The sequence below is a fragment of the Oncorhynchus gorbuscha genome, linkage group LG25 (assembly GCF_021184085.1).
Source record: "Oncorhynchus gorbuscha isolate QuinsamMale2020 ecotype Even-year linkage group LG25, OgorEven_v1.0, whole genome shotgun sequence".
In the NCBI taxonomy this organism is placed as follows: domain Eukaryota; kingdom Metazoa; phylum Chordata; class Actinopteri; order Salmoniformes; family Salmonidae; genus Oncorhynchus; species Oncorhynchus gorbuscha.
Window position 1 is genome coordinate 51,613,422 of NC_060197.1, and position 15,768 is coordinate 51,629,189.

The 15,768-nt window shown below is 44.3% G+C and overlaps 1 protein-coding gene across 3 annotated transcripts in view; it reads right to left on the reverse strand.

The window, feature by feature from the left end:
* Window positions 1-9,846: 9,846 nt before the first annotated feature.
* Window positions 9,847-15,768, reverse strand: part of LOC124013642 — a 45,821-nt gene continuing 39,899 nt past the window's right edge. For all 3 annotated transcript variants that reach the window (XR_006834906.1, XR_006834907.1, XM_046327998.1), the window contains exon 4: window positions 9,847-10,938. The gene's annotated coding sequence lies outside the window, so the exon portion shown is untranslated. The remainder of the gene's footprint in view (window positions 10,939-15,768) is intronic.

Here is a 15,768-nt window from a genome sequence, read left to right on the forward strand (position 1 = left end):
ATATAGGGCCCTGGTAAGGTAGTGGACTATATAGGGCCCTGGTAAGGTAGTGGACTTTATAGGGCCCTGGTAAGGTAGTGGACTATATATAGGGGATAGGGCCCTGGTAAGGTAGTGGACTATATATAGGGAATAGGGCCCTGGTAAGGTAGTGGACTATATATAGGGAATAGGGCCCTGGTAAGGTAGTGGACTATATCAGACCCTGGTAAGGTAGTGGACTATATAGGGCCCTGGTAAGGTAGTGGACTATATAGGGCCCTGGTAAGGTAGTGGACTATATAGGGCCCTGGTAAGGTAGTGGACTATATAGGGCCCTGGTAAGGTAGTGGACTATATCAGACCCTGGTAAGGTAGTGGACTATATCAGACCCTGGTAAGGTAGTGGACTATATAGGGCCCTGGTAAGGTAGTGGACTATATCAGACCCTAGTAAGGTAATGGACTATATCAGACCCTGGTAAGGTAGTGGACTATATCAGGCCCTGGTAAGGTAGTGGACTATATAGGGCCCTGGTAAGGTAGTGGACTATATAGGGCCCTGGTAAGGTAGTGGACTATATAGGGCCCTGGTAAGGTAGTGGACTATATCAGACCCTAGTAAGGTAGTGGACTATATCAGACCCTGGTAAGGTAGTGGACTATATAGGGCCCTGGTAAGGTAGTGGACTATATAGGGCCCTGGTAAGGTAGTGGACTATATCAGGCCCTGGTAAGGTAGTGCACTATATCAGACCCTGGTAAGGTAGTGGACTATATAGGGCCCTGGTAAGGTAGTGGACTATATAGGGCCCTGGTAAGGTAGTGGACTATATAGGGCCCTGGTAAGGTAGTGGACTATATAGGGCCCTGGTAAGGTAGTGGACTATATCAGACCCTGGTAAGGTAGTGGACTATATAGGGCTCTGGTAAGGTAGTTGACTATATAGGGCCCTGGTAAGGTAGTGGACTATATATAGGGAATAGGGCCCTGGTAAGGTAATGGACTATATATAGGGCCCTGGAAAGGTAATGGACTATATATAGGGAATAGGGCCCTGGTAGGGTAATGGACTATATATAGGGAATATGGCCCTGGTAAGGTAGTGGACTATATATAGGGAATAGGGCCCTGGTAAGGTAGTGGACTATATAGGGCCCTGGTAAGGTAGTGGACTATATCAGACCCTGGTAAGGTAGTGGACTATATCAGACCCTGGTAAGGTAGTGGACTATATAGGGCCCTGGTAAGGTAGTGGACTATATAGGGCCCTGGTAAGGTAGTGGACTATATAGGGCCCTGGTAAGGTAGTGGACTATATAGGGCCCTGGTAAGGTAGTGGACTATATCAGACCCTAGTAAGGTAGTGGACTATATCAGACCCTGGTAAGGTAGTGGACTATATAGGGCTCTGGTAAGGTAGTGGACTATATAGGGCCCTGGTAAGGTAGTGGACTATATAGGGCCCTGGTAAGGTAGTGGACTATATAGGGCCCTGGTAATGTAGTGGACTATATCAGACCATGGTAAGGTAGTGGACTATATAGGGCCCTGGTAAGGTAGTGGACTATATAGGGCCCTGGTAAGGTAGTGGACTATATAGGGCCCTGGTAAGGTAGTGGACTATATAGGGCCCTGGTAAGGTAGTGGACTATATAGGGCCCTGGTAAGGTAGTGGACTATATCAGACCCTGGTAAGGTAGTGGACTATATAGGGCTCTGGTAAGGTAGTTGACTATATAGGGCCCTGGTAAGGTAGTGGACTATATATAGGGAATAGGGCCCTGGTAAGGTAATGGACTATATATAGGGCCCTGGAAAGGTAATGGACTATATATAGGGAATAGGGCCCTGGTAGGGTAATGGACTATATATAGGGAATAGGGCCCTGGTAAGGTAGTGGACTATATATAGGGAATAGGGCCCTGGTAAGGTAGTGGACTATATAGGGCCCTGGTAAGGTAGTGGACTATATAGGGCCCTGGTAAGGTAGTGGACTATATATAGGGAATAGGGTCCTGGTAAGGTAGTGGACTATATAGGGCTCTGGTAAGCTAGTGGACTATATAGGGCCCTGGTAAGGTAGTGGACTATATCAGACCCTAGTAAGGTAGTGGACTATATAGGGCCCTGGTAAGGTAGTGGACTATATCAGGCCCTGGTAAGGTAGTGGACTATATCAGACCCTAGTAAGGTAGTGGACTATATAGGGCCCTGGTAAGGTAGTGGACTATATCAGGCCCTGGTAAGGTAGTGGACTATATAGGGCCCTGGTAAGGTAGTGGACTATATAGGGCCCTGGTAAGGTAGTGGACTATATCAGACCCTGTTAAGGTAGTGGACTATATAGGGCCCTGGTAAGGTAGTGGACTATATAGGGCCCTGGTAAGGTAGTGGACTATATCAGGCCCTGGTAAGGTAGTGGACTATATCAGACCCTAGTAAGGTAGTGGACTATATCAGACCCTAGTAAGGTAGTGGACTATATCAGACCCTGGTAAGGTAGTGGACTATATAGGGCCCTGGTAAGGTAGTGGACTATATAGGGCCCTGGTAAGGTAGTGGACTATATAGGGCCCTGGTAAGGTAGTGGACTATATAGGGCCCTGGTAAGGTAGTGGACTATATAGGGCCCTGGTAAGGTAGTGGACTATATCAGACCCTGGTAAGGTAGTGGACTATATAGGGCCCTGGTAAGGTAGTGGACTATATAGGGCCCTGGTAAGGTAGTGGACTATATCAGACCCTGGTAAGGTAGTGGACTATATAGGGCCCTGGTAAGGTAGTGGACTATATAGGGCCCTGGTAAGGTAGTGGACTATATAGGGCCCTGGTAAGGCCCTAGTGGACTATATAGGGCCCTGGTAAGGTAGTGGACTATATCAGACCCTGGTAAGGTAGTGGACTATATAGGGCCCTGGTAAGGTAGTGGACTATATAGGGCCCTGGTAAGGTAGTGGACTATATCAGACCCTGGTAAGGTAGTGGACTATATAGGGCCCTGGTAAGGTAGTGGACTATATAGGGCCCTGGTAAGGTAGTGGACTATATCAGGCCCTGGTAAGGTAGTGGACTATATAAGACCCTGGTAGGGTAGTGGACTATATAGGGCCCTGGTAAGGTAGTGGACTATATAGGGCCCTGGTAAGGTAGTGGACTATATAGGGCCCTGGTAAGGTAGTGGACTATATAAATAAATAAATAAATACATGCCATTTAGCAGGCGCTTTTATCCAAAGCGACTTACAGTCATGTGTGCATACATTCTACGTATGGGTGGTTCCGGGGATCAAACCCACTACCCTGGCGTTACAAGCGCCATGCTCTACCAACTGAGCTACAGAAGGACTATATAGGGCCCTATATAGGGCCCTGGTAAGGTAGTGGACTATATAGGGCTCTGGTAAGGTAGTGGACTATATAGGGCCCTGCTTAACGATGGGGAGCAGGTGTGCTTAACGATGGGGAGCAGGTGTGTGTAATGATGGAAACCAGGTGTGCTTAACGATGGGGAGCAGGTGTGTAATGATGTAAACCAGGTGTGCTTAATGATGGGAAGGAGGTGTGCTTAACGATGGGGAGCAGGTGTGCTTAATAATGGGGAGCAGGTGTGCTTAATAATGGGGAGCAGGTGTGCTTAACGATGGGGAGCAGGTGTGCTTAACGATGGAAACCAGGTGTGCTTAACGATGGGGAGTAGGTGTGCTTAACGATGGGGAGTAGGTGTGCTTAACGATGGGGAGTAGGTGTGCTTAACGATGGGGAGTAGGTGTGCTTAACGATGGGGAGTAGGTGTGCTTAACGATGGGGAGTAGGTGTGCTTAACGATGGGGAGCAGGTGTGCTTAACGATGGGGAGCAGGTGTGCTTAACGATGGGGAGCAGGTGTGTGTAATGATGGAAACCAGGTGTGCTTAATGATGGGGAGCAGGTGTGTGTAATGATGGAAACCAGGTGTGCTTAATGATGGGGAGCAGGTGTACTTAACAATGGGGAGTAGGTGTGCTTAACGATGGGGAGCAGGTGTGCTTAACGATGGGGAGCAGGTGTGCTTAACGATGGGGAGCAGGTGTGTGTAATGATGGAAACCAGGTGTGCTTAATGATGGGGAGGAGGTGTGCTTAACGATGGGGAGCAGGTGTGCTTAACGATGGGGAGAAAGTGTGCTTAACGATGGGGAGTAGGTGTGTGTAATGATGGAAACCAGGTGTGCTTAACGATGGGGAGCAGGTGTGCTTAATGATGGGGAGCAGGTGTGCTTAACGATGGGGAGCAGGTGTGCTTAACGATGGGGAGCAGGTGTGCTTAACAATGGGGAGTAGGTGTGGTTAATGATGGGGAGTAGGTGTGCTTAATTATGGGGAGCAGGTGTGCTTAACAATGGGGAGTAGGTGTGGTTAACGATGGGGAGTAGGTGTGCTTAATTATGGGGAGCAGGTGTGCTTAACAATGGGGAGTAGGTGTGCTTAATGATGGGGAGTAGGTGTGCTTAATTATGGGGAGCAGGTGTGCTTAACAATGGGGAGTAGGTGTGCTTAACGATGGGGAATAGGTGTGCTTAATTATGGGGAGCAGGTGTGCTTAACAATGGGGAGTAGGTGTGCTTAACAATGGGGAGTAGGTGTGGTTAATGATGGGGAGCAGGTGTGCTTAACAATGGGGAGTAGGTGTGCTTAACAATGGGGAGTAGGTGTGGTTAATGATGGGGAGTAGGTGTGCTTAACAATGGGGAGTAGGTGTGGTTAACAATGGGGAGTAGGTGTGGTTAATGATGGGGAGTAGGTGTGGTTAATGATGGGGAGTAGGTGTGGTTAATGATGGGGAGTAGGTGTGGTTAATGATGGGGAGTAGGTGTGGTTAATGATGGGGAGTAGGTGTGCTTAACAATGGGGAGTAGGTGTGGTTAACGATGGGGAGTAGGTGTGCTTAATGATGGGGAGTAGGTGTGGTTAATGATGGGGAGTAGGTGTGGTTAATGATGGGGAGTAGGTGTGGTTAATGATGGGGAGTAGGTGTGGTTAATGATGGGGAGTAGGTGTGGTTAATGATGGGGAGTAGGTGTGGTTAATGATGGGGAGTAGGTGTGTAATGATAACAATGGGGAGTAGGTGTGGTTAATGATGGGGAGTAGGTGTGCTTAACGATGGGGAGTAGGTGTGGTTAATGATGGGGAGTAGGTGTGGTTAATGATGGGGAGTAGGTGTGGTTAATGATGGGGAGTAGGTGTGGTTAATGATGGGGAGTAGGTGTGGTTAATGATGGGGAGTAGGTGTGGTTAATGATGGGGAGTAGGTGTGGTTAATGATGGGGAGTAGGTGTGGTTAATGATGGGGAGTAGGTGTGGTTAATGATGGGGAGTAGGTGTGGTTAATGATGGGGAGTAGGTGTGGTTAATGATGGGGAGTAGGTGTGGTTAATGATGGGGAGTAGGTGTGGTTAATGATGATAGGTGGGAGCAGGTGTGGTTAATGATGGGGAGTAGGTGTGGTTAATGATGGGGAGTAGGTGTGCTTAATGATGGGGAGTAGGTGTGCTTAATGATGGGGAGTAGGTGTGCTTAATTATGGGGAGCAGGTGTGCTTAACGATGGGGAATAGGTGTGCTTAATTATGGGGAGCAGGTGTGCTTAATGGGGAAGGTGTGGGAGTAGGTGTGCTTAATGATGGGGAGTAGGTGTGGTTAATGATGGGGAGTAGGTGTGGTTAACAATGGGGAGTAGGTGTGGTTAATGATGGGGAGTAGGTGTGGTTAATGATGGGGAGTAGGTGTGGTTAACAATGGGGAGTAGGTGTGGTTAATGATGGGGAGTAGGTGTGGTTAATGATGGGGAGTAGGTGTGGTTAATGATGGGGAGTAGGTGTGGTTAATGATGGGGAGTAGGTGTGGTTAATGATGGGGAGTAGGTGTGGTTAATGATGGGGAGTAGGTGTGGTTAATGATGGGGAGTAGGTGTGGTTAATGATGGGGAGTAGGTGTGGTTAATGATGGGGAGTAGGTGTGGTTAATGATGGGAGTAGGTGTGGTTAATGATGGGGAGTAGGTGTGGTTAATGATGGGGAGTAGGTGTGGTTAATGATGGGGAGTAGGTGTGGTTAATGATGGGGAGTAGGTGTGGTTAATGATGGGGAGTAGGTGTGGTTAATGATGGGGAGTAGGTGTGGTTAATGATGGGGAGTAGGTGTGCTTAATGATGGGGAGTAGGTGTGCTTAATAGGATGGGGAGTAGGTGTGCTTAACGATGGGGAATAGGTGTGGTTAATGATGGGGAGTAGGTGTGGTTAATGGGGAGTAGGTGTGGTTAATGATGGGGAGTAGGTGTGGTTAATGATGGGGAGCAGGTGTGGTTAATGATGGGGAGTAGGTGTGGTTAATGATGGGGAGTAGGTGTGGTTAATGATGGGGAGTAGGTGTGTTAACAATGGGGAGTAGGTGTGGTTAATGATGGGGAGTAGGTGTGGTTAATGATGGGGAGTAGGTGTGGTTAATGATGGGGAGTAGGTGTGGTTAATGATGGGGGGGAGTAGGTGTGGTTAATGATGGGGAGTAGGTGTGGTTAATGATGGGGAGTAGGTGTGGTTAATGATGGGGAGTAGGTGTGCTTAATGATGGGGAGTAGGTGTGGTTAATTATGGGGAGTAGGTGTGCTTAATGATGGGGGGAGTATGGGGAGCAGGTGTGGTTAATGATGGGGAGTAGGTGTGCTTAACAATGGGGAGTAGGTGTGGTTAATGATGGGGAGTAGGTGTTGTTAATGATGGGGAGTAGGTGTGGTTAATGATGGGGAGTAGGTGTGCTTAACAATGGGGAGTAGGTGTGGTTAATGATGGGGAGTAGGTGTGGTTAATGATGGGGAGCAGGTGTGCTTAACAATGGGGAGTAGGTGTGCTTAACAATGGGGAGTAGGTGTGGTTAATGATGGGGAGTAGGTGTGGTTAATGATGGGGAGTAGGTGTGGTTAATGATGGGGAGTAGGTGTGGTTAATGATGGGGAGTAGGTGTGGTTAATGATGGGGAGTAGGTGTGCTTAACAATGGGGAGTAGGTGTGGTTAATGATGGGGAGTAGGTGTGGTTAATGATGGGGAGTAGGTGTGGTTAATGATGGGGAGTAGGTGTTAATGATGGGGAGTAGGTGTGGTTAATGATGGGGAGTAGGTGTGGTTAATGATGGGGAGTAGGTGTGGTTAATGATGGGGAGTAGGTGTGGTTAATGATGGGGAGTAGGTGTGGTTAATGATGGGGAGTAGGTGTGGTTAATGATGGGGAGTAGGTGTGGTTAATGATGGGGAGTAGGTGTGGTTAATGATGGGGAGTAGGTGTGGTTAATGATGGGGAGTAGGTGTGGTTAATGATGGGGAGTAGGTGTGGTTAATGATGGGGAGTAGGTGTGGTTAATGATGGGAGTAGGTGTGGTTAATGATGGGGAGTAGGTGTGGTTAATGATGGGGAGTAGGTGTGGTTAAATGATGGGGAGTAGGTGTGGTTAATGATGGGGAGTAGGTGTGGTTAATGATGGGGAGCAGGTGTGTTAATGATGGGGAGTAGGTGTGGTTAATGATGGGGAGTAGGTGTGGTTAATGATGGGGAGTAGGTGTGGTTAATGATGGGGAGTAGGTGTGGTTAATGATGGGGAGCAGGTGTGGTTAATGATGGGGAGTAGGTGTGGTTAATGATGGGGAGTAGGTGTGGTTAATGATGGGGAGTAGGTGTGGTTAATGATGGGGAGTAGGTGTGGTTAATGATGGGGAGTAGGTGTGGTTAATGATGGGGAGTAGGTGTGGTTAACGATGGGGAGTAGGTGTGCTTAACAATGGGGAGTAGGTGTGGTTAATGATGGGGAGTAGGTGTGGTTAATGATGGGGAGTAGGTGTGGTTAATGATGGGGAGTAGGTGTGGTTAATGATGGGGAGTAGGTGTGGTTAATGATGGGGAGTAGGTGTGGTTAATGATGGGGAGTAGGTGTGGTTAATGATGGGGAGTAGGTGTGGTTAATGATGGGGAGTAGGTGTGGTTAATGATGGGGAGTAGGTGTGGTTAATGATGGGGAGTAGGTGTGGTTAATGATGGGGGAGTTAATGATGGGGTGTGGTTAATGATGGGGAGTAGGTGTGGTTAATGATGGGGAGTAGGTGTGGTTAATGATGGGGAGTAGGTGTGGTTAATGATGGGGAGTAGGTGTGGTTAACGATGGGGAGTAGGTGTGGTTAATGATGGGGAGTAGGTGTGGTTAATGATGGGGAGTAGGTGTGGTTAATGATGGGGAGTAGGTGTGGTTAATGATGGGGAGTAGGTGTGGTTAATGATGGGGAGTAGGTGTGGTTAATGATGGGGAGTAGGTGTGGTTAATGATAGGGGGTTAAGATGGGTGTGGTTAACAATGGGGAGTAGGTGTGGTTAATGATGGGGAGTAGGTGTGGTTAATGATGGGGAGTAGGTGTGGTTAATGATGGGGAGTAGGTGTGGTTAATGATGGGGAGTAGGTGTGGTTAATGATGGGGAGAGTAGGTGTGGTTAATGATGGGGAGTAGGTGTGGTTAATGATGGGGAGTAGGTGTGGTTAATGATGGGGAGTAGGTGTGGTTAATGATGGGGAGTAGGTGTGGTTAATGATGGGGAGTAGGTGTGGTTAATGATGGGGAGTAGGTGTGGTTAATGATGGGGAGTAGGTGTGGTTAATGATGGGGAGTAGGTGTGGTTAATGATGGGGAGTAGGTGTGGTTAATGATGGGGAGTAGGTGTGGTTAATGATGGGGAGTAGGTGTGGTTAATGATGGGGGTAGGTGTGGTTAATGATGGGTTAGGTGTGGTTAATGGGGAGTAGGTGTGGTTAATGATGGGGAGTAGGTGTGTGGTTAATGATGGGGAGTAGGTGTGGTTAATGATGGGGAGTAGGTGTGGTTAATGATGGGGAGTAGGTGTGGTTAATGATGGGGAGTAGGTGTGGTTAATGATGGGGAGTAGGTGTGGTTAATGATGGGGAGTAGGTGTGGTTAATGATGGGGAGTAGGTGTGGTTAATGATGGGGAGTAGGTGTGGTTAACGATGGTTGCCAGGACCGGTGGTTAGAAGACCAGCGACGTCCAGCGTCCGGAGGGAAGGAGCAGTTGTGACACGTCATCGCCTGACAGACTGCTGGAACATATGCTGTGGGTAACTGATATGTAACATACCTATCCAGGCCCATTTTGTATTATAACAATACTTCTCTACATATTCACAAACACATGTGTACACACACACACACACACACCAAAAAAACACACACACACACCAAAAAACACACACACACACACAGATTATTTCAAACTGTTTTATTACTCGACACATGGAGGAATCACAACGTTAATATACAAACGCTTTGGAACCAAAACACGTTATTATCCATGCGACATACAGTTTAGAGAGGAGGAGCTTATTCAATAAAAAGAGTGCCAGACAGTTTAGAGAGGAGGAGCTTATTCAAGGAAAAGGGTCCCAGACAGTTTAGAGAGGAGGGGCTTATTCAATAAAAAGAGTGCCAGACAGTTTAGAGAGGAGGAGCTTATTCAATAAAAAGGGTCCCAGACAGTTTAGAGAGGAGGAGCTTATTCAACAAAAAGGGTACCAGACAGTTTAGAGAGGGGCTTATTCAAGGAAAAGGGTCCCAGACAGTTTAGAGAGGAGGGGCTTATTCAATAAAAAGGGTCCCAGACAGTTTAGAGAGGAGGAGCTTATTCAACAAAAAGGGTCCCAGACAGTTTAGAGAGGGGCTTATTCAAGGAAAAGGGTCCCAGACAGTTTAGAGAGGGGCTTATTCAAGGAAAAGGGTCCCAGACAGTTTAGAGAGGAGGGGCTTATTCAAGGAAAAGGGTCCCAGACAGTTTAGAGAGGAGGGGCTTATTCAAGGAAAAGGGTCCCAGACAGTTTAGAGAGGAGGGGCTTATTCAATAAAAAGGGTCCCAGACAGTTTAGAGAGGAGGGGCTTATTCAACGAAAAGGGTACCAAAATGGCACCCTATTATTCTCTATATAATGTACTACTTTCAAAGTAATATACTATATAATGCACTATATGCAAAATTCAAAAGTAGTGCACAATATAGTGATAAAGGAATTGATATGTTTAAAGTAATGACTAAAGGATTCCAACCTGAAATCATGTAATTGTATGAAATGTGTTAGAGTAATAATTCCATAATGTGTGTGACTAGACCACTGTGTTACTATTTCGCAATATGAGCTGGGTAGAGTTGAGACATTCAAGGCCAACTGAACTGTCGAGTTGTTATAACTCTGAAAACTGACAACAGGAAAGAGGGCCCTTGCAAGGCCCCTCTAATCTAGGGAGGAGAGGAACAGCTAGAAACTGCCAGGCTTGGTAGAAAAGTGATAAACTGTGTGTAGGTGGGAGTTATAAAATGACTGTGTTTGCATTTTTTTAAACTTCAGAGTACTCTGAATAATGGATTGATTTATTGCAGACTGGGGGCTTTGTCTAATTCTTCATTAACCAGGGTCTTACAATCTTCTGGGAATTGGTCAAAGCTATAGTGATAGTTGAGTTCAACCATTGGGATAAAAATTCTAACAAAATAGTTCTGGAATATTATGTGATGATTCTAGACAGCTCTGTAGTTGTACTCCTCTTGGAACATGAGGAAATGAGCGGAACCTTCTTGAGTTCTAAAGTTCTGTTGCTTTGCCAGTCAGTTAGTTGTGGTCGAACAATGATTGTCTTCAGAGTTCCAAAAATAACCCTTGTTATAATCCATGATAGCATCATCCATGGTTGAGTTAAATGATGGTGCAACGGTTCGCCCTGGTTTTGGACCTGGTTCACCCTGGTATTGTCCTGGTTTTGGACCTGGTTCACCCTGGTATTGTCCTGATTGTGGACCTGGTTCACCCTGGTATTGTCCTGGTATGGGACCTGGTTCGTCCTGGTTTTGTACCTGGTTCACCCTGGTATTGTCCAGAACGGTCTGGAGTGGAGAGAGAGGTGAGGCAATAAAGATCCATAGTTTCACATAGGGAGAAGTCCTGGTAGTATAGTAGTAGTAGTATAGTAGTAGTAGTAGTAGTAGTAGTAGTAGTAGTAGTAGTATAGTATAGTCAAATGTCATATAGTAGTAGTAGTAGTGTAGTCCACTGTAGTATAGTAGTAGTGTAGTAGTGTAGTCCACTGTAGTATGGTAGTAGTGTAGTCCACTGTAGTATGGTAGTAGTGTAGTCCACTGTAGTATAGTAGTAGTGTAGTAGTGTAGTCCACTGTAGTATAGTAGTAGTGTAGTCCACTGTAGTATGGTAGTAGTGTAGTCCACTGTAGTATAGTAGTAGTATAGTCCACTGTAGTATAGTAGTAGTGTAGTAGTGTAGTCCACTGTAGTATAGTTGTAGTGTAGTCCACTGTAGTATAGTAGTAGTGTAGTCCACTGTAGTATAGTAGTAGTGTAGTCCACTGTAGTATAGTAGTAGTATAGTCCACTGTAGTATAGTAGTAGTGTAGTAGTGTAGTCCACTGTAGTATAGTAGTAGTGTAGTCCACTGTAGTATGGTAGTAGTGTAGTCCACTGTAGTATAGTAGTAGTATAGTCCACTGTAGTATAGTAGTAGTGTAGTAGTGTAGTCCACTGTAGTATAGTAGTAGTATTGTCCACTGTAGTATAGCAGTAGTATAGTCCACTGTTGTATGGTAGTAGTGTAGCCCACTGTAGTATAGTAGTAGTATAGTCCACTGTAGTATGGTAGTAGTGTAGACAACTGTAGTATAGTAGTAGTGTAGTAGTGTAGTCCACTGTAGTATAGTAGTAGTATTGTCCACTCTAGTATAGCAGTAGTATAGTCCACTGTAGTATAGTAGTAGTATAGTCCACTGTAGTATGGTAGTAGTGTAGTCCACTGTAGTATAGTAGTAGTATAGTCCACTGTAGTATGGTAGTAGTGTAGTCCACTGTAGTATAGTAGTAGTGTAGTCCACTGTAGTATAGTAGTAGTGTAGTCCACTAGTGTAGTAGTATAGTCCACTGTAGTATAGTAGTAGTGTAGTCCACTAGTATAGTAGTGGTAGTGTAGTCCACTGTAGTATAGTAGTAGTGTAGTCCACTAGTATAGTAGTAGTAGTATAGTCCACTATAGTATAGTAGTAGTGTAGTCCAATGTAGTATAGTAGTAGTGTAGTCCACTATAGTATAGTAGTAGTGTAGTCCACTAGTATAGTAGTAGTGTAGTCCACTAGTATAGTAGTTGTAGTGTAGTCCACTATAGTATAGTAGTAGTGTAGTCCACTTTAGTATAGCAGCAGTGTAGTCCACTAGTATAGTAGTAGTATACTACAGTGGTAGTGTACTGTAGTATAGCAGTAGTAGTAGTATAGCCCACTGTAGTATAGTAGTAGTGTAGTCCACTGTAGTATAGTAGTAGTGTAGTCCACTATGGTATAGTAGTAGTGTAGTCCACTATGGTATAGTAGTAGTGTAGTCCACTAGTATAGTAGTAGTGTAGTCCACTAGTATAGTAGTAGTGTAGTCCACTGTAGTATAGTAGTAGTGTAGTCCACTGTAGTATAGTAGTAGTATAGTCCACTGTAGTATAGTAGTAGTGTAGTCCACTAGTATAGTAGTGGTAGTGTAGTCCACTGTAGTATAGTAGTAGTGTAGTCCACTATAGTATAGTAGTAGTGTAGTCCACTATAGTATAGTAGTAGTGTAGTCCACTAGTATAGTAGTGGTAGTGTAGTCCACTATAGTATAGTAGTAGTGTAGTCCACTAGTATAGTAGTAGTGTAGTCCACTATAGTATAGTAGTAGTGTAGTCCACTATAGTATAGCAGTAGTGTAGTCCACTAGTATAGTAGTAGTATAGTCCACTAGTATAGTCCACTAGTATGGTAGTAGTGTAGTCCACTGTAGTATAGTAGTAGTGTAGTCCACTAGTAGTCCACTGTAGTAGTAGTAGTAGTCCACTAGTAGTATAGTAGTTAGTGTAGTCCACTAGTAGTATAGTAGTAGTGTAGTCCACTGTAGTATCCAGTAGTATAGTAGTAGTGTAGTCCACTGTAGTATAGTAGTAGTGTAGTCCCACTAGTAGTATAGCAGCAGTGTAGTCCACTAGTATAGTAGTAGTATACTACAGTGGTAGTGTACTGTAGTATAGCAGCAGTAGTAGTAGTATAGTCCACTGTAGTATAGTAGTAGTGTAGTCCACTGTAGTATAGTAGTAGTGTAGTCCACTAGTATAGTAGTAGTGTAGTCCACTATAGTATAGTAGTAGTGTAGTCCACTATGGTATAGTAGTAGTGTAGTCCACTATGGTATAGTAGTAGTGTAGTCCACTAGTATAGTAGTAGTGTAGTCCACTGTAGTATAGTAGTAGTGTAGTCCACTGTAGTATAGTAGTAGTATAGTCCACTGTAGTATAGTAGTAGTGTAGTCCACTAGTATAGTAGTGGTAGTGTAGTCCACTGTAGTATAGTAGTGGTAGTGTAGTCTACTATAGTATAGTAGTAGTGTAGTCCACTATAGTATAGTAGTAGTGTAGTCCACTAGTATAGTAGTAGTGTAGTCCACTAGTATAGTAGTAGTGTAGTCCACTAGTATAGTAGTAGTGTAGTCCACTATAGTATAGTAGTAGTGTAGTCCACTATAGTATAGCAGTAGTGTAGTCCACTAGTATAGCAGTAGTGTAGTCCACTGTAGTATAGTAGTAGTGTAGTCCACAGTAGTATAGTAGTAGTGTAGTCCACTAGTATGGTAGTAGTGTAGTCCACTGTAGTATAGTAGTAGTGTAGTCCATTGTAGTATAGTAGTAGTGTAGTCCACTGTAGTATAGTAGTAGTATAGTCCACTGTAGTATAGTAGTAGTATAGTCCACTAGTATAGTAGTGGTAGTGTAGTCCACTGTAGTATAGTAGTAGTGTAGTCCACTAGTATAGTAGTAGTAGTGTAGTCCACTGTAGTATAGTAGTTGTGTAGTCCACTGTAGTATAGTAGTAGTGTAGTCCACTGTAGTATAGTAGTGGTAGTGTAGTCCACTGTAGTATAGTAGTAGTGTAGTCCACTGTAGTATAGCAGCAGTGTAGTCCACTAGTATAGTAGTAGTATACTACAGTGGTAGTGTACTGTAGTATAGCAGTAGTAGTAGTATAGTCCACTGTAGTATAGTAGTACTGTAGTCCACTGTAGTATAGTAGTAGTGTAGTACACTCTAGTATAGTAGTAGTAGTAGTAGTGTAGTCCACTGTAGTATAGTAGTATAGTAGTAGTGTAGTCCACTGTAGTGTAGCAGTAGTAGTAGTGTAGTCCACTAGTATAGTAGTAGTGTTGTCCACTGTAGTATAGCAGTAGTGTAGTAGTGTAGTCCACTAGTATAGTGGTAGTGTAGTCCACTGTAGTATAGTAGTAGTGTAGTCCACTAGTATAGTAGTAGTGTAGTCCACTAGTATAGTAGTAGTGTAGTCCACTGTAGTATAGCAGTAGTAATGGTTGTGTAGTCCAATGTAGTATAGTAGTAGTGTAGTCCACTAGTATAGTAGTAGTGTAGTCCACTAGTATAGTAGTAGTGTAGTCCACTGTAGTATAGCAGTAGTAGTGTAGTAGTGTAGTCCAATGTAGTATAGTTGTAGTGTAGTCCACTGTAGTATAGTAGTAGTGTAGTCCACTAGTATAGTAGTAGTGTAGTCCACTAGTATAGTAGTAGTGTAGTCCACTGTAGTATAGTAGTGTAGTCCACTGTAGTATAGTAGTAGTGTAGTCCACTGTAGTATAGTAGTAGTGTAGTCCACTGTAGTATAGTAGTAGTGTAGTCCACTGTAGTATAGTAGTAGTGTAGTCCACTAGTATAGTAGTAGTGTAGTCCACTTGTATAGTAGTAGTGTAGTCCACTGTAGTATAGTAGTAGTGTAGTAGTGTAGTCCACTAGTATAGTAGTAGTGTAGTCCACTAGTATAGTAGTAGTGTAGTCCACTGTAGTATAGCAGTAGTAATGGTAGTGTAGTCCATTGTAGTATAGTAGTAGGTGTAGTCCACTGTAGTATAGTAGTAGTGTAGTCCACTGTAGTATAGTAGTAGTGTAGTCCACTAGTATAGTAGTAGTGTAGTCCACTAGTATAGTAGTAGTGTAGTCCACTGTACTATAGTAGTAGTGTAGTCCACTAGTATAGTAGTAGTGTAGTCCACTGTAGTATAGTAGTAGTGTAGTCCACTAGTATAGTAGTGTGTAGTCCACTAGTATAGTAGTAGTAGTGTAGTCCACTGTACTATAGTAGTAGGTGTAGTCCACTGTAGTATAGTAGTAGTGTAGTCCACTGTAGTATAGTAGTTGTCTAGTCCACTGTAGTATAGCAGTAGTAATGGTAGTGTAGTCCACTGTAGTATAGTAGTAGGTGTAGTCCACTAGTATAGTAGTAGTGTAGTCCACTAGTATAGTAGTAGTGTAGTCCACTGTAGTATAGTAGTAGGTGTAGTCCACTGTAGTATAGTAGTAGTGTAGTCCACTGTAGTATAGTAGTAGTGTAGTCCACTGTAGTATAGTAGTAGTGTAGTCCACTGTAGTATATTAGTAGTGTAGTCCACTGTAGTATAGTAGTAGTATAGTCCACTATAGTATACTAGTAGTCTAGTCCACTGTAGTATAGTAGTAGTGTAGTCCACTGTAGTATAGCAGTAGTAGTAGTGTAGTCCACTATAGTATACTAGTAGTGTAGTCCACTGTAGTATAGTAGTAGTAGTGTAATCCACTATAGTATAGTAGTAGTGTAGTAGTGTAGTCCACTGTAGTATAGTAGTAGTGTAGTCCACTGTAGTATAGTAGTAGTG